The 21,417-nt window shown below is 35.7% G+C and overlaps 1 pseudogene; it reads right to left on the bottom strand.

The window, feature by feature from the left end:
- LOC113312371 overlaps window positions 1-19,749 on the bottom strand; it is a 36,126-nt pseudogene extending 16,377 nt beyond the window's left edge.
- Between the last annotated feature and the right edge of the window lie 1,668 nt (window positions 19,750-21,417).

Raw genomic sequence — 21,417 nt, 5'->3', positions numbered from 1 at the left:
AAGGATATGTACGAAAGCCAATTGGCTCAATCATACGGATGTCAGTCACACCTTTGAGAATCAAATCTAGGGTGTGTTGCAGTTGAACTAAGGAGCCTTTCTTCAACTTAGAGTTTCTCTTTTGTCTAACAGAACTCTTGGTCTCACAGACCAGACACACCTTTTGATCATAAGAATGATTTGAGGATGTTGTCTTAATATTATCATCAGAAGATTTGTCTCTTTTACAGAATGTCCCAAGTTTGGCGGTAACATTAGGAACACCTGTTTTTACTTCCGATAGTAAAGCATCATAAGTTCTTGATATGTTAGATTGCTTTGAACACCCTTGAACAGAGAGTTTATTCAAACGACGTTCAATATCCAAGGCATATTTTTCGAGGCAAGCCTCAAGAATTAAGCATGAAGATTGATCTTCAGCATCGCCATGGACTTTGCAATTTCTTACAATACCAAGGAGAACATTGACATGGTGTTTTAACTGATCCAATCTGACAGCTTGAATTCTAACAAGGTTTAGAATCAAATTACTCTCTTCAGTTGTATCCCATTCATTAGAAGAGAAGGTCTCTTTCGAAGGGAGATCAAAAACACACATGCCATTGTTTATCTGTCTCGTCGAACCACAAGGTTTTTCTATATTCGAGATTGAATAGCTTTTCTCTTTAATAGAATTAGACGAGAGAGAACCTTTATTACTGGTGACGCGTTTATCAGAGATAGTACTCTTGTCCATAGAGTCAGATTGCTACAAACACAGACTGATGAGGTCTTTAATGCGTTTGCCTGCTCTGATACCAATTGAAAAAGCGGGGGTCTAACAACACCACCCAATATTTCGCTTAACAATCTGTATGGACAAACTCCAATATACTTTTTATGATAATCAACTAGACAGTTAGACTCAATCAATAAAAATATATCTCAAAGAGTTTATATCTCAATATCTCGATTTGATCTTTACAAATGGAAATCTGCGAGTCTTTATCAAAGAGAGATAACTTGGACGGTACCAAAGACCAGTGTCCAAGGATCAATCAATATCAATCAACAACCAAAGGGTGGATTTCCAATTGATGATCATTAACGCACAACCTGTATTATTTCAATTATATAAAAAATATAATGCGGAAAAGAAATAACACAGACACCAGAAGTTTTGTTAACGAGGAAACCGCAAATGCAGAAAAACCCCAGGACCTAGTCCAGATTGAATACACACTATATTAAGCCGCTACAGACACTAGTCTACTCCAAGCTAACTTCGGACTGGACTATAGTTGAACCCCAATCAGTCTCCCATTAATTCAAGGTACAGTTGTACTCCTACGCCTCTGATCCCAGCAGGATACTGCGCACTTGATTCCCTTAGCTGATCTCACCCACAACTAAGAGTTGCTGCAACCCAAAATCGCAGACTTGATAATAAACATATCTGTCTCACACAGAAAAGTCTATCAAAGGAAAAATCTCTCCCCCACAAAAAAACCCTAGGTTTTTGTTCCGTCTTCAGATATAAAATCAAGGTGAACATGAACCAATTGATAATCCGGTCTTATATTCCTGAAGAACAGCCTAGATTAATCAATCACCTCTCAAAAATCCTTCTTGACTACACAAGCGGTTTGTCGAGGAATCACAAACAGTGAGGCAAAGATGTTTGTGACTTCTTTATCTTGCCTATCGGATAACTCTCATGATCTCAAGCCAATCAATAGATTGTACTCGGACGATGGAAGATGGAAGATCAGATCACACAACTACGATAAAAGTAGTATCGGTCTGTCTTCACAATCCCAATGAAGTCTTTAAGTCGTTAACCTGGTTTTAGAGAAGAAAACCAAAGGTTAAAGGAGAATCGACTCTAGCGAGCGCACTAGTATCACACAGACGTGTGGGGATTAGTTTTGCACAATGCTAGATGTCTCCTTTATATAGCCTTCAAATCAGGGTTTTGCCTTAGTTACAAAGCAATCCATATTCACCGTTAGATGAAAACCTGATTTAGATTCAAGCTAATATTTCTCAACCGTTAGATCGAAAACTTAGCTTGTCACACACACTTGGGTAGACGTTTACTGGGTTTGTGAAAACCATGCCCAAACGTGTACGTGTATGTTGGTTCAACATAGTAACCCAAAAGGTTTACCATATGAGCAATTCATATTAACCTAGTTCTTCTCCACCATAACTAGTTTAATTGACTCAAATGAAATAGTTAGAGAGTTGTTCAATTGCTATGAGATCTTATGTAACTACACAAGACACAATTGAAACAAAGATGATTCGATTCGATGAATCGCCTCATGAACTTTATAGCCACGGTTTGCATAAAGCATTCCTTAGTAATTTAAGTTTCATGTTCAGAGCACATCTTTATATCATAACCACTTAAGCTCACAAACAAGTCGCGGACTTAAGGCAACCGGCAGAGTTTTCCAAACTCAGCAGAAAATCTCGGCAAAGAGACTTCCGCCAGTTCGAGAACTAAACGCGCAAACGAGTTTTTGGAAAATCCCAGCAGAAATTCTCGGCAAGAGAACTTCCGTCAGTTCGCGGACTTGGCAAAGCCAATTCCTCCGGTTTCTCTCAATCAACAAAGTACGAGAACTTCGGATTAAGGAATACATGGTTATGTAATCTAAACTCTCATTCCAATCATTGAGACATTCTCAGAGGACGTTATATAGCCGTTATTCACAGACAGTTTCACGTCAGATCAATTCTCAAAGTAATTGAAACTTTTCATGACTTTCGTCACTAGGAGAAGATAACCTTGATCAAAGCGAAACGATTTACCAACACATGATTTCGAGAAAAAGATAAATAGTGAATACTCAGCTCGAAATGTCAAATGTGTATGATCCAGTCTATATAGCATACGACTTTTTGTCTTATAAGAAGTAGGATATAGAATAGATAGACTTTTGAGTGATAGATAAGTTCAAGTCTCCACATACCTTTTTGTTGATGAAGTTCCACGGTTCCTTGAGTAGATCTTCGTCATTGTATGATGAATCGCCATGAAGTCCTTGAGCTCAACTACACTTTTCTATCCTAGTCCGAGACTTAGCTATAATAGACTAGAAATCAAGACTCATAATTTTGATCACTGACATTGACAAACATGCTTGATTTAGAAACGCATGCGAGGTCGACCGAGCTATGCTCTAACAATATTTTGTTATATAATTGAAATATCAGAAGTTGTGTGTTTGAATCTATCAATTGGAAATCCGACCTTTAATTTGGTTGTTGATTGAAATTGATTGATCCTTGAACATTGGTCTTTAGTACCGTTCAAGTGTTTTCTCTTGTATTCAATTAGACTCGCAGATTTCTACTTGCTTGAGAAAGAATTGAATCAAGAAAGAGGGATATAACTCTTTGATATACTTTATTAAGATTGAGTCTAGTTGATTCTCTTGAAAGTATATTGGAGTTTGTCCATACAGATTGCTAATCGAAATATTGGGTGACGTTGTTGTACCCCCGCTTTTTCAGATGGTATCGACCCTACTTGAGGTACCGAAACGAATTTAAAGAAGCTTGTTAGAGCATTTCTCGGTCGAACTCGCATGCGTTGCTATCTCAAGCATGTTTTTCAATGTTAGTGATCAAAACTATATGTCTTGATTTCTAGTATACTTATGACTAAGTCTCGGTCTAGGATTGTTAGGAATAGTTGAGCTCCAGACTCCATGGTGATTATCTTGCAAAGACGAAGAACTACTTAAGGAACCGGTGAAACTTCATCCGACCAAAAGGTATGTGGAGACTTGAACTCATCTTGTCACTTAAAAGTATATCTACTATATCTCCTAATCTTGAGACAAAAATCGTATAAGTATGATAGTTTTCATACATACACATTTGCTATTCGAGCCGAGTTTACTCGCCTATCTGTTTCATGAAATACGTGTTGGTAAGATTTTGCTTTAACCATCTTCATCTTTACCCGTGACGAAAGTCATGATGACGTTTCAATCTTGAAAATAGCTTTGATGACGATAGTCGAATCTTTATGTCTAACGACTGCTATAACATTATAGAAGAATGTTTCAATGATTGAAATGTAGAGTTGACAATACGTAACCACCTATGGATGTAAGCGTATAGTGTGTTCGCACATTAGTGTATAAATCCATGTGTCGGAAACCAAGTGCGTGCATATGTGTGCATGCGGTATTGGCGAAGGAGACAGGTTGGGTATGCGTACCCGTACGCGTACTGGCGGAAATTCACGTCCGTAAAATTCTGCTGAGTTTGAAGTTTACGAACTCAAAAACCAGTCACCTTAGGTACGCGTACCCGTACGCGTACTGGCGGAACTTTTTCACCCGAAAAAGTCTGCTGAGTTTGGAAACTAAAACCAACTCAAAATCCGGTAGCTAAGGTACACATACCCGTACGTGTACCCAAGCTAGTTATTTCTCAAATCGGTAGTTCATGGACTTAAAAAAATAAGTTTTAAGGAATGCAATCTTTGCAAACCGTGGGTATATTGTTCATGAATTGATTCAAATGAATCAAACCGATTTTGTTTCAATTGTGTCTATGTATAAAGACCTAAGCAATTGAACAACTCTTGAACTAGTTCTTATGAGTCATTTGAACTAGTTATGAGAAAGATAAATACGATTAATATGAAAACACTCATATGGCTAACCATTGGTCAACGATTTGTGAACCAACCAATGTACACGTTTAGGTACAATTACTCAAACATAAATTAATAGATTTCATTTGTGTGTGACAAGCTAAGTTTCGATCTAACGGTTGAAAGATATTAGCTTGGATAAATCAGGTTTTTAATCTAACAGTGAATATTAAATGCTTTGTTACCAAGGTAACTTAGATTGCAAACCCTGATTTGAAAACTATATAAGGAGGCGTCTAGCAACTGTGCAAAACTAATCCCCACACCTCCTGTGTGATACTAGTTGGTTTGCTAGAGTCGATTCTCCTTTAATCGTAGGTTTCTTCTCGAGACCCTGTCGATTAACGACTTAAAGACTTCTTTGAGATTGTGAAGCCATACGAAACTACTTCTCTTGTAGTTGAGCGATCTGATCTTGCCATTTTTTATCGTACGAGTTCAATTGAATAATTGACTTGAGATTATATCTCTGATAGGGCAAGATAAAAAGAAATCACAAACATATTCGTCTCATCGTTTGTGATTCCACAATATCTAGTTTCGGTACCATACGATTTAGATTATTATGAGGTAATTGATAATACTAGGCTGTTCTTCGGGAATATAAGTCTGGTTTATCAATTGGTTCTTATTCATCTTGATTTTTATCAAAAGACAGAACAAAACTTTTAGGTTTATCTGTGGGAGACGGATTTATCTATCCTTGTAGACTTTTCTGTGTGATACAGATTTGTTTACTAAAGTCTTCGAATTTGGGTCGTAGCAACTCTTGGTTGTGGGTGAGATCAGCTAAGGGAATCAAGTGCGTAGTATCCTGCTGGGATCAGAGACGTAAGGAGCGCAACTATACCTTGAATCAGTGTGAGACTGATTAGGGTTCAACTACAGTCCAGATCGAAGTTAGTTTGTAGTAGGCTAGTGTCTATAACGGCTTAATACAGTGTGGTGTTCAATCTGGACTAGGTCCCGGGGTTTTTCTGCATTTGCGGTTTCCTCGTTAACAAAACTTCTGGTGTCTGTGTTATTTTTATTCTGCATTATATTTTGTTATATAATTGAAATATCACAGGTTGTGCGTTGTATCGATCAATAGTGAAATCCAACCTTTGGTTGTTGATTGGATAATTGATTGATCCTTGGATATTGGTCTTTGGTACCATCCAAGTTTATCTCTCTTGTATTTAATCGAGACTCCAAATTGTTTGAGTAAGATTTAAATTAAGAGATAGAGATATTAACTCGTTGATATACTTTTTATTAAGATTGATTCTGACTGTCTAGTTGATTCTCTTAAAAGTATATTAGAGTTAGTCCATACAGATTGTTAATCGAAATATTGGGTGAGGTTGTTAGCCCCCGCATTTTCAATTAGTATCAGAGCAGGCAAACACGTTCAAGACCTCAAAAGTCTGTGTTTGTAGCGATCTGTCTCTATGGAAAGTTGTGATATCTCTGACCTCGCAAAACCAGAACATGATCCTCTTGATGATATTCAGAGTTCTGAGACCTCAAAGAAATCTATCATTACTTCCCCTCTCTCTGAGACTGATACCAGCTGGGAAACTCGTCTAGAAGATCAACTAGATGAACTTTCAGATTAAAGTGACTCAGAAGAGGAACCAAGTATTGATGAAGAAGTCTCACAGTACATTATACTCTTTGACGATATCATAAGGAAAAAAGGATCAACTGCCTACCTGGCAAAATATCTGTTTCCTCTCTGTCGTGAAAATAAGAAACTTAAAAAACTCTTTAAAGGATATGACAGTGGTTACAAACTTTTACAATCTATCCTTAAAGATCGTGATGAAGAAGTCCATTCAAAGATTGCTGAATGTGAAAACCTTCAGAAGAATTTATGTGTGTTGAAAGAAAGACTTGCTGAATCTGAGGCAATGTATGACTCTCAACATAAATACTATAATGACAGAGAATGACTTTTTCTTTCCAAAGAAAAGCAATTGAAGAATGATCTATCTACAGCTGTCAACAAGGCAAAATCGCTAGAAGAGAATCTGAGAAGATTCAACACTAGCTCTACAAAATTATCTTCCATGTTAGGAGCATGTAAAGAACATCGTGATACACGTGGTCTGGGCTATAAAGGAATAGACGCTCCAAACACTGGGAAGATCAATTTTGTCTGTCCTAAGAACAACTTGCAATGTGAAGAAATACCTGTCACAACTGATGTTCCGGTTAACAAAGATTTCCATTCTTCAAAGACAAGGTTTGGGAGAGCCGTTAAAAACACTACCTTCAACTGTTACTATTGTGGAAACAAAGGTCATGTTGAACGGAAATGTTGTTTTCGGATTAAGAATGAAAAACTTCATAACATTCTCATCTGGATGTCAAAGGAAGTAATCAAACATGTTTCTCCCTGGGAAAATAACATTACAACCTCAAATCCCAAAGAGTATTGTGATAAGTACCTCTCTATTTGTACATACGATACTAACTCCTTCTATAATCATAGGGCAAAGAATGTTAAATGGACAACTAAGACATCTGATGCTCTAGTAAAGAGAAAAAGATGTCGAAAAGGGAAGGATCCTTCAGATAAGAAATGAATATCACCAAATGGCAAGGATCATACTGTATCCAGAGTATTAAACTTTGATCACATTCACATCAACAATCGTGCTTCAGAATTAAGAACCAATATAAATAATCTCAAGCGGAAAATAAAAATATTAAGGAAGAAAGCATCTTCAGGTATGCCTTGTTCTCCCTGTAGTAATTCTTTTGAGATTAATGCCAATTCTTTATGTAATTCAGAGAAGGAAAACGATGATGAGCTACATGCTCTGTCTACAACTTGACCAGTTTTCACCGTGCATTCTCGTTCCAATCTTATGAGGATGCACATAAAATTCAAGATGCAACTCCTCTTGACAAAAATGGTTGTTGTATTTGTCCGTTGGTTCCTTAAAAAAATAAAAATAATTCCTTTTAAGTAGAATTCTACTATAGCTTTCTCTTCATAATAAAGCTTTGTTGATACATAAGAACTCTTGAGAAAACCATGACTTGTTAAGACACTGAACCCTTCATTGCTCCTTCTTCTGATCTAAATATCCGTGTCAAAGTCTTTCATAAGACCCCCTTTGCCTAGACGGTCCGTGAACCTGGTTCATACCCATGATTGTTTGCGTACATGGCCCATTACCGACTTTTGTTCGTGAACTCTTAGGGTTTTCCTATGTGTATATATATTATGAAGTTTTTCTTGGTATGTATTAGTTCAGTAATGAAAATAGTCTCTAGTGATAATGGTGCAAACTATGGAAGGGTGCAAGAATGAAGTTCAGATCGAAAGAAACAAGTTTGCTTAGTTTTATGAGAACCATGTTCTTATAAATTGCTATCATGCAATTGATCACGTAGACAAGCAACCAGTTCAATTGTCACAACAACTGGTTGGAAATCTTCTCCAAGATTTTAAGGTCCTAAAAGGTCAGTTCGTGATTGCTAAAAAGAATCTCGAGTTCGTGAGGATCAAGCTGAAAGAATCCAATGAGGAACTTGTCTGTGTTCGAAATCTTATAGCACGACTTGGATAGTTGTTTCTTGTCTATCTAGAAAACTTCTTATTTTTTCTGTTTTATTTAAGAAGGATTACTAGAGTTTGGAATAACCATTATTGTGAGTACACATAGTTATGTCCATCGTTTTTTCATCTTTATATTTTAGGTTTATTTATTTAAATTCTAAAAATTGTTTGGAAGATGATTTTTTAGTATTAATCTTTATGGTTTTATATATTGCAAAATGTTATGGGATATGTATGTTTGCGTCCGTGAACTATTATTGTCCCATATGATGTCAAAAGTTATCTCTTTTATATGTCGATATGCAAGTATTGATACAAGATCGATGAACTTTTGACAAACAAAAGTTAAGCCTATTATGTCAATTATTGATGGAAGATAGGTTAAAATCTTTTGTTTACAAGGATTATGTCTATTGTATGTCATTGTGCAAATAGTGATGGAAAATAAAATGAATCCTTGTATATGCCGCAGTATTGATCATTCCCTGATCCATATTTTATGTGTATACTGCAATGCTCCATAAGTTTTTCTTGTGATTGAGCATAAGAAGATTGAGTTAATCATTCTTTTATGATGAACTTAGTCGTAGCTCCGTAAGCTCTCTTATGTCGAGCATTTCCAACTAGATTAATCATAGATTCGTTTGTGGTTATTTTGGTTGTGTATTCCGATTAAATTAATCATGGGTTCTCTTGTGGTTAGTTTAATTGAGAATTTTGGATATAGAAAATCATTTCTTTATGGTTTTTGGTGTCCAATAAAATCCTTATTTTCTTGTAAAAGTAAGGTCGCTCTTGTTGTTCTCTTGGGAATGACATCGAATGGGGGAGAGTTCTTTTGAACTTGCGCTTAATTTCCATATATTTGTGGGGAATGCCGTTGTGGAATTATTTAGGGGTTATCTTGTATCTTTATAAACTCCTTGATGAATGCATTTATCTTCGGCTTTATGATTGCATCTAAACAAGTTGATATGTACTTTTCTTTGGTCTTGAAGCGTCTTCGTGAAAATTTCATTAGGATACCGTTTTCGTACCTTTGCCAATTTTATTGACAAAAAGGGGGAGAATTAATGTGTAGTTCACACTATAAATATATATGATTTACGTGCTTTACGGGTCGTTATGTAAGGGGGAGTGGTTTTCATGTTGAGACGAAAGTATTGACTAAGGGGGAGTGATACATATCACCATAGTATTGTTGTCGAAGTTGTGATATGAGAACTTTGATGATGTGTAATAATACTATGACACTGTATAACAATGATCGAGAACTTTTGTTTTCTCATTGTTATGGCTACGGAATTTCAACAACTATGATGCTGAATTGAACATCTATGGAATCATGGGAGTACTTGGAAAAGACGAAGTTTTCAAGTAACGTTGAAGCACCAAGGAGATCAAGCATGTGGACGAGAAGCTACAAAGTGTTATTTATTTTGTAATCCATGATAGTTTTTTCACTAACATTGACAAAGGGGGAGATTGTTACAGCATTTCTCGGTCGAACTCGCATGCGTTGCTATCTCAAGCATGTTTGTCAATGTTAATGATCAAAACTATATGTCTTGATTTCTAGTATACTTATGACTAAGTCTCGGTCTAGGATAGTTAGGAATAGTTGAGCTCCAGACTCCATGGAGATTATCTTGCAAAGACGAAGAACTACTCAAGGAACCGGTGGAACTTCATCCGACCAAAAGGTATGTGGAGACTTGAACTCATCTTGTCACTCAAAAGTGTATCTACTCTATTTCCTACTCTTGAGACAAAAATCGTATAAGTATGAAAGTTTTCATACATACACATTTGCTATTTCGAGCTGAGTTTACTCGCTTATCTTTTTCTCGAAATACGTGTTGGTAAGCTTTTGCTTTAACCATCTTCATCTTTACCCGTGACGAAAGTCATGATGACGTTTCAATCTTGAAAATAGCTTTGATGACGATAGTCGATTCTTTATGTCTAACAACTGTTATAACATTATAGAAGAATGTTTCAATGATTGAAATGTAGAGTTGACAATACGTAACCACCTACGGATGTAAGCATATAGTGTGTTCAAACATTAATGTATAAATCTATGTGCCGGAAACCAAGTGCGTGCATATGTGTGCATGCGGTATTGGTGAAGGAGACAGGTTCGGTATGCGTACCCATACGCGTACTGGCGGAACTTCACGTCCGTGAAATTCTGCTGAGTTTGAAGTTTACGAACTCAAAAACCAGTCACCTTAGGTGCGGGTACCCGTACGCGTACTGGCGGAACTTTTTCACCCGAAAAAGTCTGCTGAGTTTGGAAACTAAAACCAACTCAAAATTCGGTAGCTAAGGTACACATACCCGTACGCGTACCGAAGCTAGTTATTTCTCAAATCGGTAGTTCATGGACTTAAAACAATAAATTATAAGGAATGCAATCTTTGCAAACCGTGGGTATATTGTTCATGAATTGATTCAAATGAATCAAACCGATTTTGTTTCAATTGTGTCTATGTATAAAGACCTAAGCAATTGAATAACTCTTGAACTAGTTATTATGAGTCATTTGAACTAGTTATGAGAAAGATGAATACGGTTAATATGAAAACACTCATATGGCTAACCATTGATCAACCATTTGTGAACCAACCAATGTACACGTTTAGGTACGGTTACTCAAACCTAAATGAATACATTTCATTTGTGTGTGACAAGCTAAGTTTCGATCTAACGGTTGAAAGATATTAGCTTGGATAAATCAGGTTTTTCATCTAACGATGAATATTGAATGCTTTGTTACCAAGGTAACTTAGATTGCAAACCATGATTTGAAAACTATATAAGGAGACGTCTAGCAACTGTGCAAAACTAATCCCCAAACTTCCTGTGTGATACTAGTTGGTTTGCTAGAGTCGATTCTCCTTTAATCGTAGGTTTCTCCTTTAATACCTTTTGAAGTGCAATGGGAGCCGCTGGACCTTTTCCCTTTGCAAAACCAATGACTCCATTGTAGTTCCCACGAACAAAAATAGGTGTGTACATGAAAATTTGTCCACCCTAGAACACAGAGGACGACAGAACAATTATCGGTAAAATAACCAATACAAAACGCGAATAATTTGACAAAATATAGCTTTCATACCTTAGTTACTTTACATGTTCGGTTCATATCAACTAATCGCGTATCAAGACCCTGACATAATAGAAAAACATTAGCAGGGAAGAAATACAGATAGACATCAAGAAATTGGGAATGCAGTATCAAGCGTTGCAAAATGTATATGCATAAAGTTCCCATTACAGGTTTCAGAAAGAAAAACGTAATTATGATAACAACAGTGACACAATATCGGCTAGGCAGACTTCCGTCAAATGCCATATAGACTTTATCGATAAAAAAAGGCACATATATGCAGCATTAGACCAGAAAAATTCAATTTAAGCTTTGCGAGCCTAAACTTGAACCAAAGCAGAATGCCAAAATACTTCCAAAAGACAACCAATGACTAGAAGTAAGATAGCCAGGACCATAAATCAAAATGAAACGAATATGTTTCAGACTCTTGATTTCTTGAGAAAAACCTACAGAACCTACCATTGTTTAGCTTCAATTCCAGAAATGGTAATTGACTCTAACTAACTTATTAATTCTTATGGTTGCATGTCTAGCGTATACATATGCAACTTCGATATAATAATCAAATAAAATGGATGAAATGTGCAAGGGAAAGGCTAGGTGCATCATTTTCCATCCTACGGTCGAATGAAAATATCTGCATACTTGCCGGTGCAACAAACGATTGCACAACGGAATTCGGAAATGAGTTAACCCCTATTAACCATTGGATATTAGAGCATTCTTTATCTAATTCTAATAATCATTATCAGATTTTTTGAATGGAATTTAAAAGTGACCTTATATGAATACATACAGAGACATACAAACATACTTTTCTGTAAAGTAACCTTCTTTTCTCCTCAGTTAAACAATTTCTCTCCTCTGCGAGTTCTTTAATCTCCTCCTCCAAAACCCTCCCCTTCTTTCCAAACGTATGATCCAGTGCTGCTAACTTTTCTTCAAGCTTGCTGTCAATGGCATTGATCTTCTCCATCAATATATCATCCTTATCATCAATGAAATCTTGATCCTCATCATCATCCCCAAACCCTTTAATCAATTTCCTTTCTTTGTCAAATCCTCCTGAATGCTCTACAGAAACATCCGCATTGCCTCTTCCTTTATCGTGCTGAATAAATTCAGAATTCTTAGGATTATTAGGATCATAAGTCTCTTTCCACTGTACCATTCTCATGGCTCTATTCAGTTTCTAAAGAATGATAAACCTCTCCTTCCCAGTCGTGTCTTTCAAACGGTTCATCGGCTCTCCTATAACCATATACTCGGATGGAAGCTGCAGATGCTTTTGCTCAAAGTGGTCAATTTTATGCATCCAGTTGTGAGCTTCGTCAAGGGTGTCTGAAAAGAAAATAAAAGGCATAAATGATTGATAATGAAGCACTTCACATACTGATACTCCCAACACCATAGATATACTAGAAACTCAATTATTTGAACCATTCAGTTTCTTCCAAAACAAACCAAAATGTGTTAAAAGATATTCAACTGTAACCCATGAATACGTGAAGCCGCCAAGTTCAGCTGGAAGGAAAGTGGAGTGCATCCCCCTTGCCATGCCTCTCCACCGAGGAGTTGGTTCACACCTTCTCCTCAAGCCGAAAAACGAACACAAAGAATGCCATTTTAATCAGGTCATAAACATTCGACTAATAAAATTCTCAAGCTCTCTAATATAACAAAACAATCCAAATGTACCTCATCTAAAGAAATATCTTATAACATATGACTAAGTAACTAGAAAAGAGACAAATTTTACCAGAATGAGCAAAGTTGGTGAGTAACTCAGCATGACAGTTACATTTCTTTTCAAATTCATCGGATCGTTTCTGAACAGCATCAGGTTCCCATCTCTCATCAACTTCACTTTTTGAATCAGTTGGTTCTTCATGTTGCCCAAGTGGCCCTTTCTCTTTAGTATTTTGCATTTCAAGTTTCTCAATCATTGGACCAACGCTCATATAATCTTCTTCTTCTTCTTCTGCATCATCATTATCATCAAGCAAACCAACTTTTCTTTTCTCATCTTTCTCTTTTTGTTGCGCCGCCTCCGCCTCCTCTAGAAGTTTTTGGATTACTCTATCGCTAGAAGGGGCAAAAGATGAACTGAATCTGTAATGAGATAATGATAGATTTGATTTAGACATTCGGAAATGATGAATTTGGGGGCTAGAATTTGAGATTTTTCTGCATAGATTTTTGTGAGAGCTAGGGTTTTTTGAGGATGATAAATTTAGGAGTATCCGTGACCATGTTCCTCTCGATTTGCTTATTGATGAGTCCATTTTTGTGTCGAGGAGATGTCTCACTGCACCATTTGACTGAGAAGGAAAGAAACAGAAGTATAAATCTCGTAAAACCCTTGAGAGGAGAAAATTGAGGGTCTAACTCGGTGTCAAATTTGCAACTCAGACAAAGAATACACAACTCTTGCAAACTCTCCATTATAGGGATAGAAACGGGGCGGGTATGGGGCGGGACCGTAAAATATTTGTGGTTTCCTTTTTCCTCTACATCTATTATCCCGCGGCAAGTCAGCTGTAATATGTAGTTCATATAGAGAATGAGATAGCACCTTGTATAATTGTACCTGAAACTGAATAATATTAAATGAGTTATACGAAGGTTTTGTGTTTCCTGCATTCTGTTCGTCTCCATCACCATTTTTACAAAGATATGATAGCCTTGAATAATTGTTTGTTGTACTAATCTGATAGCCTTGAATAACTGGTTGTTGTACTAATCTGATAGCCTTGAATAACTAATCTGTACTTGTTTTTTTTTGTTCAAAATACAATTAACTGTTTGAGCCGAGCTTTCTACAGATCCAAAAAAAGAAAACTGTTTGAACAGGGTTTTGCATATAAAACCTAGATTACAAGTCAAAGAATTTCACATCGTGAAAATGAAAATATTCTAGGGTTAGAAGAGGGGATATTTTAGAAACCAAAAATTTGAGGGAACATTGAATTGAATTAATATTGACAGTGAAAACATCCTTTGCCCCATCTAATCTCATCATAAACTACATGCACATATTCCGTATTAGCACTGCATGGCAATCACAGCAAAGGGTTTCCTCGAACTTTAAGAATGGTTTACAGAGCAACACTCGAACAATAAAATTGTAAGAAAAGGAAAATATTGACCACCCTGTAATTTGCTAAGTTCGCCATATGGATACAACGAGAAAATTAAAGGTAAAATCAATCCAACGGGTTATGGGTTAATCTAACGGCCCCAAATGTGCTTGCTTATTTAGCTCTCCCGCAAAACGGTGCGGGAGAGCACTGCTCTTCTCGCTCCCCTGATAATACTCTTCATCTACAAATACCACCAAGCAAGTACACGGTATTTAATTTCTTGTCCAAAAACACAGTACACGCGTCCAGTATACCTGTTATAAGTGTCCATGTGCCAGTGCATCCCCAAAGCAAAAGTTTTGAAAGCGAAGTGTATGTCTTTGTTACCCACTAGATCTCTAGTTTGGTATTGGCAGTGAGTTTAAATTTCATTTTGTTAGTTGTGCCAATGAGAGTGAAATTATTTCGTATACACACCATGTTCAAGTACTTCTACATAAAAAAGAGGAAGCAGAAAACTGCTCTGAGTAGCAGAAGTGGCTTCTCAAAAGCTAGACAAAAACACATTCAAAATTTCCAAAAGCAATATTAACATCTTATGTAAACTTCTAAAACCCGTTAGACTCGTTGCATAGGACTTGCCGCTCTACACACGCTAGTATTATGAAGTCCATCTCCTTAAATTCTCGAGACAAAGGCATACACACACAATTACCTTAATGGAGATGAATCCTGAAATCTAAAATCATTTATATGGATGATAATATTTTCATGAGATTAAAATAACTCGGAGTATCGTTCGTGGAGTAGATTATCAAACTTATTTCTTACCCTCTGCTTAACCCTGATTTGTGGAGCTCAGTTCCACATAAATAAGGACATCATACTACCAAACACCTTCCATCAACAACAAACACCATGTAATGGGTTCCTTTGAAGTAAGACAGTAAAATAACACAAGCTTTGCATCACCATGTGAAGCTTTATCTCCAAACAAATTCAAGTATTTTAAAAGAACAAAACAATATAAACCCTTAAAGTTGAAGGTGAGAGACAATACTCGAGTTGTAACATCAAACCCCAAAACCAAACCTACACAACATTGGGACCCAAATGATAAAAGCTCTAACAGCTTAACTCAAATTTGTTCTTTCCTTTCCTTTTTTATTCAGTTTCCAGCAAAGAGTATTTCACCAAGAAGAAATAAAAATCATTACAGTAATGAAAACTTCAACAATCCTTAGCACTTCTTTCCACTTTCTCATCAATGTATGTATATTTTTTCATTCATTGCCGATAAAAGATATCTGGCAACCAGTTCACTTATGAAGCATATCTTTATTACGGTATGCATCGTGCCAACAGAAAACATAACGAGAAACAATGACCAACAAAAATAATGTGCAAATTCTTTATGTAACTCAATAACTTTTTTGTTCCTAGTTCCTACTTTCGACACAGTTATCTCTTCCAGTTCACTGAGGAAGTAAAGAAGAAAATGGTAAAAATATCTCTTCTTACAACAAATGTGACTCAACAACAGCTCGCCCAAACTTTTCTTGAATATCTTTGGGAGTCAATCTGAACAAAGAAAGTTTAACAGAAAAATCATATTCCATAGTACAGATTGCAAATGAATTTGTCAAAGAATTGTCAGTGATTTAACTCGTTTGATGCAACTTGTCTTATAGTCTACCACTTACCTCATTTAGAGCTTTAAAAAGTGCTTTAACTGTGTTATGGGGGTTCCTTGATCCCACAACCTACACGAAACATCGAACATCAGGGATGAACACCAAATTGTGAAAAAAGATGCGTTAAGAGTCGCACAAGGTCATCTATTTGATGGTTATTTACCTTTGACTTGACATTTTTGAAACCGGCTAGATTTAGGGCGAGTTCAACAGTTTTGCCAGCTTTAATCCCTGTTGTGGTAGGGGCGGGCCATAGATATATCTAGGTAAAAAAACAAGTCCCGATCCAGCATTTTAGGAAATCAAGGGAGAATAAGTAAGTTATTTCTAAGTTAGGAATGCGAGGAGAGGGAGAGTGGAAAAATACACCTATACGCGAACCTTTGTTTTCTTATACTCGGTTTGCACTACATGTGTAATCGTGTGCTCCTCGTGTCGCTCTACATAATGAAGATTCTGGAAGCATCTCTCATATGCTTGAGAATCACAAAAGCAGTTAGCAACTGACAAAATGATAAGACCAGAAGATATAAAAAAGAGTTAAAAAATGCATACAACAATATTAAGAAGATAAACAACTCCTGATAAAAAATGCATACAACAATGTCAAGGATAAAAACAACTCCTAAAGATAAATCGATCCATTAAGAAAGATACAGATCTTTTATCAGTTATTTATTTTCCTAGTGGGCTAAGAAGTAATTATCTAGTGTTCTGCTCATGTGAATAACCTGATAAACTCATAAAAGTACCTGAACTTTATACAACTATTTTTAACTGCAGTTTACGAGAGTAGTGTTCTGATTATGTGACAAGTGTGTATTAGAAGTTAAGCAGAAAGAGTAATAGGGCAGTACTTGTGCCATGAAAATGTCTAACCCTATCTCAGATGGTATCGACCCTACTTGAGGTACGGAAACGAATATAAAGCAGTTGTATTACTAGACTGGAGAACTTATACTATAACAAACTGTGGAATTTGTGACACTATATTTTCAACACCTAAAAATGTGTTGCTAATATTATTCATATGTGACATTTTCTGCGTCGCAAATATATAGTGTTAGCGAAGTACAAAAACAGTGTTGACACATTAATTTGTGATGCCAGATTGACGTCGTAAATAAAATCTGTAATATAAAAATAAAAAAAATAAAAAAATGTCTTTTCTAACGTTTTTAATTGTGGAAGAATATATTTAAATAAGCTAAATTAATTATTTTTCTCCTATAACCGTCTTAACTTGCCACAAGGTAACGTGTAGCCTATTAACTCACTAAATAAAATATCTTTTCATAAAACCCATTAACTACTCACCGACGTGTAATCATCTTAAATTTGGTAGGTTACGTGTTAAGCATATTCTTTTCAAAGTCCTATTCTTAATATTTGGTCAACAAAAATCCAACGCTCGTTTATTTAGAGTAACCCTAATTAAAAATTATCTTCTTCCCTTTGACCCTAGAATGCTTCAAAAAAAAAAAAACTTCTTCTGTTTTTCTTTCTTCTTTCCTTCTTCTAATCCTCATCGATATGTAATCAGCCACTACTTCTAGCACCACCAAACGTTGTTTAACGCCACCAATTAATTTAGATCCGAAACATATATACATCGCATAATAGGAATCGATTCCTATCTGCTAATTATTAATTTTTTTGGTTGATTTTTTTTTGTAAGAGTTTTATTATTCTTACTATGAAAGTAAAATACTCTGATGGACAAATTGGACAAAATCATATATCTAACAGGATAAGTTATTGATATAATCACTGCTCGAACTTTTTAACTTAGATGAGTTTTATTTTTTTTGATATTGGTTTCTCTGCTAATCGAGTCTTTAGATTTTGAGATTTTTGTAGATTTTTTTTTGTATCTGATTGGTGTTCAAGTAGGTTTCCCTTCTATCAACCTATCAAAATTATTACTTATTTGTATGGGGTTTTGTTTTCTTTTATTTTCTGTAGGTGGAATTTCTTATACTGGCAAGCAAGGCTACTAATCCTATTCCAAGAGAAAAGAAGAATTTATTTGAGTGCAATATAACTTCTATAAAATAATAGGCTTGGGACCAAGAAAAAATATTATTTTAAAGAAATATTATATTATTTATCATATAATAAATTATTATTTTATATAAATAATATATAATTATTTTAAAAAGTAATTCCTAGCTTGGAGGTTAAATAATACTTGTAGGTTAAGTAAAATATCGACTAATTTTGTAAAAGTATTATATTATTGACTAATCGCAATACAAATACAAGCACTCCAAGTATTAATGACACTTCAAAATTACTTCTTGTTGCAATATAACAACGTGGCCCTGGGTACGTTGATTGCATTACAAAATATTAGAGATGAAATACAACTTGATTTGAATTTTAAAGAAAAACAAACTAATATTAAATCATATTATGGGAAAATTTAATATGTATGAAATTAATTTTTTATTTTTCTAGTAGTATTATTATTTTATATTTTATTTGGGACCTAATAATCATTAAAGGGAACTTTTGAAATGTATTATTTTATGATTTTATTGAATTTATTATTTTAGCACTAAGGACCCGAGTCAGGACCGGGAAATTTTATTATTTTAACGAAAATATTATATTATCGAGTATTACTTTAAAGAAGTTATAATGTATCATTGTCCAAGAGAAGAATTGATTCCATATTCAGAGCAATAACAACTAGTACGAGGATTGAGATCAAAATAATATGAGGATTGAGATCAAAATTTTGATTTTCCAAAGCTAATATGCTTTAATTATTAAGAAATCACTATATCTAAAATGTATGAATGTTTAGTTCAAGAACATTTGGATGTATTTGGTATTCCTTGCGCAAAGTTTTTTTTTTCCGACGAGATTGTACAAAGTCTACTGCTTTGTTGTAAACTTGTAATGGTTAATTTGCATTTATTTTACTGGAATTTGATCTCTTATTTTTGAACATATAGTGTCTGCTCATGACCTATGACCTTTAATTATTGGAGCAAAAAGAATTTGTCCATAAAAATAATTATTGCAATTTTTTTGATTATTTTAAGTAGGAATTAACACGGTCCATTTAATATTTTAAATAAAATACTATTACAAAGCTTAGTTTGGCAACCTAGCAACAAGCTGGGCGCCAACCCCTTTTTGGATAGCAATACCTAGCCTATGAAAAATAAAATTACCAAAACCATTACTAGCATCGTTGCTAACTAAACAATTCTTCAAACGCTTGAAAAATATAAAGTATCTTCATCGAGTTTCCCTAGAGTAGAAAAAGCAAGAACACCCAGACCATATCCATGTGCGACATATTTGTCCAAGTATTTAGTACGTTTTCGTGAAACAACACTAGAGATAGCTTTGCATGGAACGAAAGAGCGAGTACCTTCACCCGTGAAGGGAGAGACACCTGTAACATCCATACACACATCTTGACCATTTTCCCAGTTAATAACAAGGATATCAGCAGGCCGTAAGCTCTTGTCATCATCTGAAAGCCCAAGAGAAACTTCCTTACGGGCAGGCACACCAGCTTTGTAACAAATGTATGCAACGATGTCACGAACAAAGTCATGTAGAAACTTAATCCCAACATCCTTAGCACAATGGAGGGCGTGTTCCCCAAAGATATCCATAGATTTGTTACAACTTGAGCATAAACCATTCTCAAGAAACAATGGGATACCAAGGCGGTAACAAAGGACAGCTCTGAACTGTCTAGGCCCGAGGTATTGGTTAAGCCCACTAATAGGTAAGGCTAATAAATAATCTTGTGCATGCTTAACTTGGTTACACTGCCACAAAATGGAATCTCTTACATACATAGGAAATTGGTCTAGGATTTGCTTCTTAACTGCATCAAAATAAGTGACTGCCAGGGAATGCATGGAAGGGGGGAAGAATCATCGACGCAATAAGAAGAAGGTAGTCCACAAACCTGGATAAAGTTCTGAAGAGCCAACTCATAAGCAGAGCATTTGTTTGTTGAGAATAAGTTACCAAGAATCACCTTTTGCACCGAAGTAGTCCGGCTCTGAGAAGCTAGATAACAATAAGTATGGGTGTCTTCCATGGTATAAATATCCAAGCCACCGTCTTTGATGGGCAAGGTAGCCAATTTCTGCTGTAAAGGACCAAAACCAGGACTGTCACCAGTGATAAGGAGTCTCAGGTACTTGAGCAAATGATCATCGAAAAGCTCAGTGGCTTGATGAAGGGTTGCAGGGTTGGTAGTATGCACTGAAAAAATGGGGGTACAACAACCACACCCAATATTTCGCTTAGCAATCTGTATGGACAAAATCCAATATACTTTCTCGAGAATCAACTAGACAGTCAGACTTAATCTAGATAAAAAGTATATCAATGAGTTTATATCTCAATCTCTCGATTTGATATATACTCAAGCAAATAGAAATCTGCGAGTCTTTATCAAATACTAGAGAGATAACTTGGATGGTACCAAAGACCAATATCCAAGTGTCAATCAATTTAAATCAACAACCAAAAGGTCGGATATTCTAATTGATTGAACAACACACAACCTGTGATATTTCAATTATATAACAAAATATAATGCGGAAAAGAAATAACACAGACACCAGAATTTTGTTAACGAAGAAACTGCAAATGCATAAAAACCCTGGGACCTAGTCCAGATTGAACACACACTGTATTAAGCCGCTACAGACACTAGCCTACTCCAAATTAACTTCTGTCTGGACTGTAGTTGAACCCCACTCAATCTCACACTGATCCAAGTACGGTTATGCTCCTACATCTCTGATCCCAGCAGGATACTACGTACTTGATTCCCTTAGCTGATCTCACCCACAACTAAGATTTGCTACGACCCAAAGTCGAAGACTTTAATAAACAAATCTGTATCACACAGAAGAGTCTACGATAATAGATAAATACGTCTCCCACTAATATACCTACGAGTTTTGTTTTTTCTTTTGATAAATCAAGGTGAACAGGAACCAATTGATAAACCGGACTTATATTCCCGAAGAAAAGCTTAGTATTATCAATCACCTTACAATAATCCTAATCTACGCAGCGAAAAAAGATATTTTGGAATCACAAACTCCAGCAGAAATTCTCGGAACAAGAACTTCCGCCAGTTCGCAGACTGAGTTCGCGGACTTGGCTTACGCCACCATGTCGGTTCTCTTGATCAACAAAGTTCGCAAACTTCGGTTCAAGGAATAAGGAGTTATACATATATGTGTTTCCACAACAATGCTTATATCCTCCAATGGTTATATAATATAAACTTTCATTTCTATCATTGGAACATT

The sequence above is a fragment of the Papaver somniferum genome, chromosome 9, assembly GCF_003573695.1.
Source record: "Papaver somniferum cultivar HN1 chromosome 9, ASM357369v1, whole genome shotgun sequence".
Taxonomy (NCBI): domain Eukaryota; kingdom Viridiplantae; phylum Streptophyta; class Magnoliopsida; order Ranunculales; family Papaveraceae; genus Papaver; species Papaver somniferum.
Note: the sequence above shows the minus strand (reverse complement) of the source record. Positions and strands in the feature narration are given on the sequence as shown.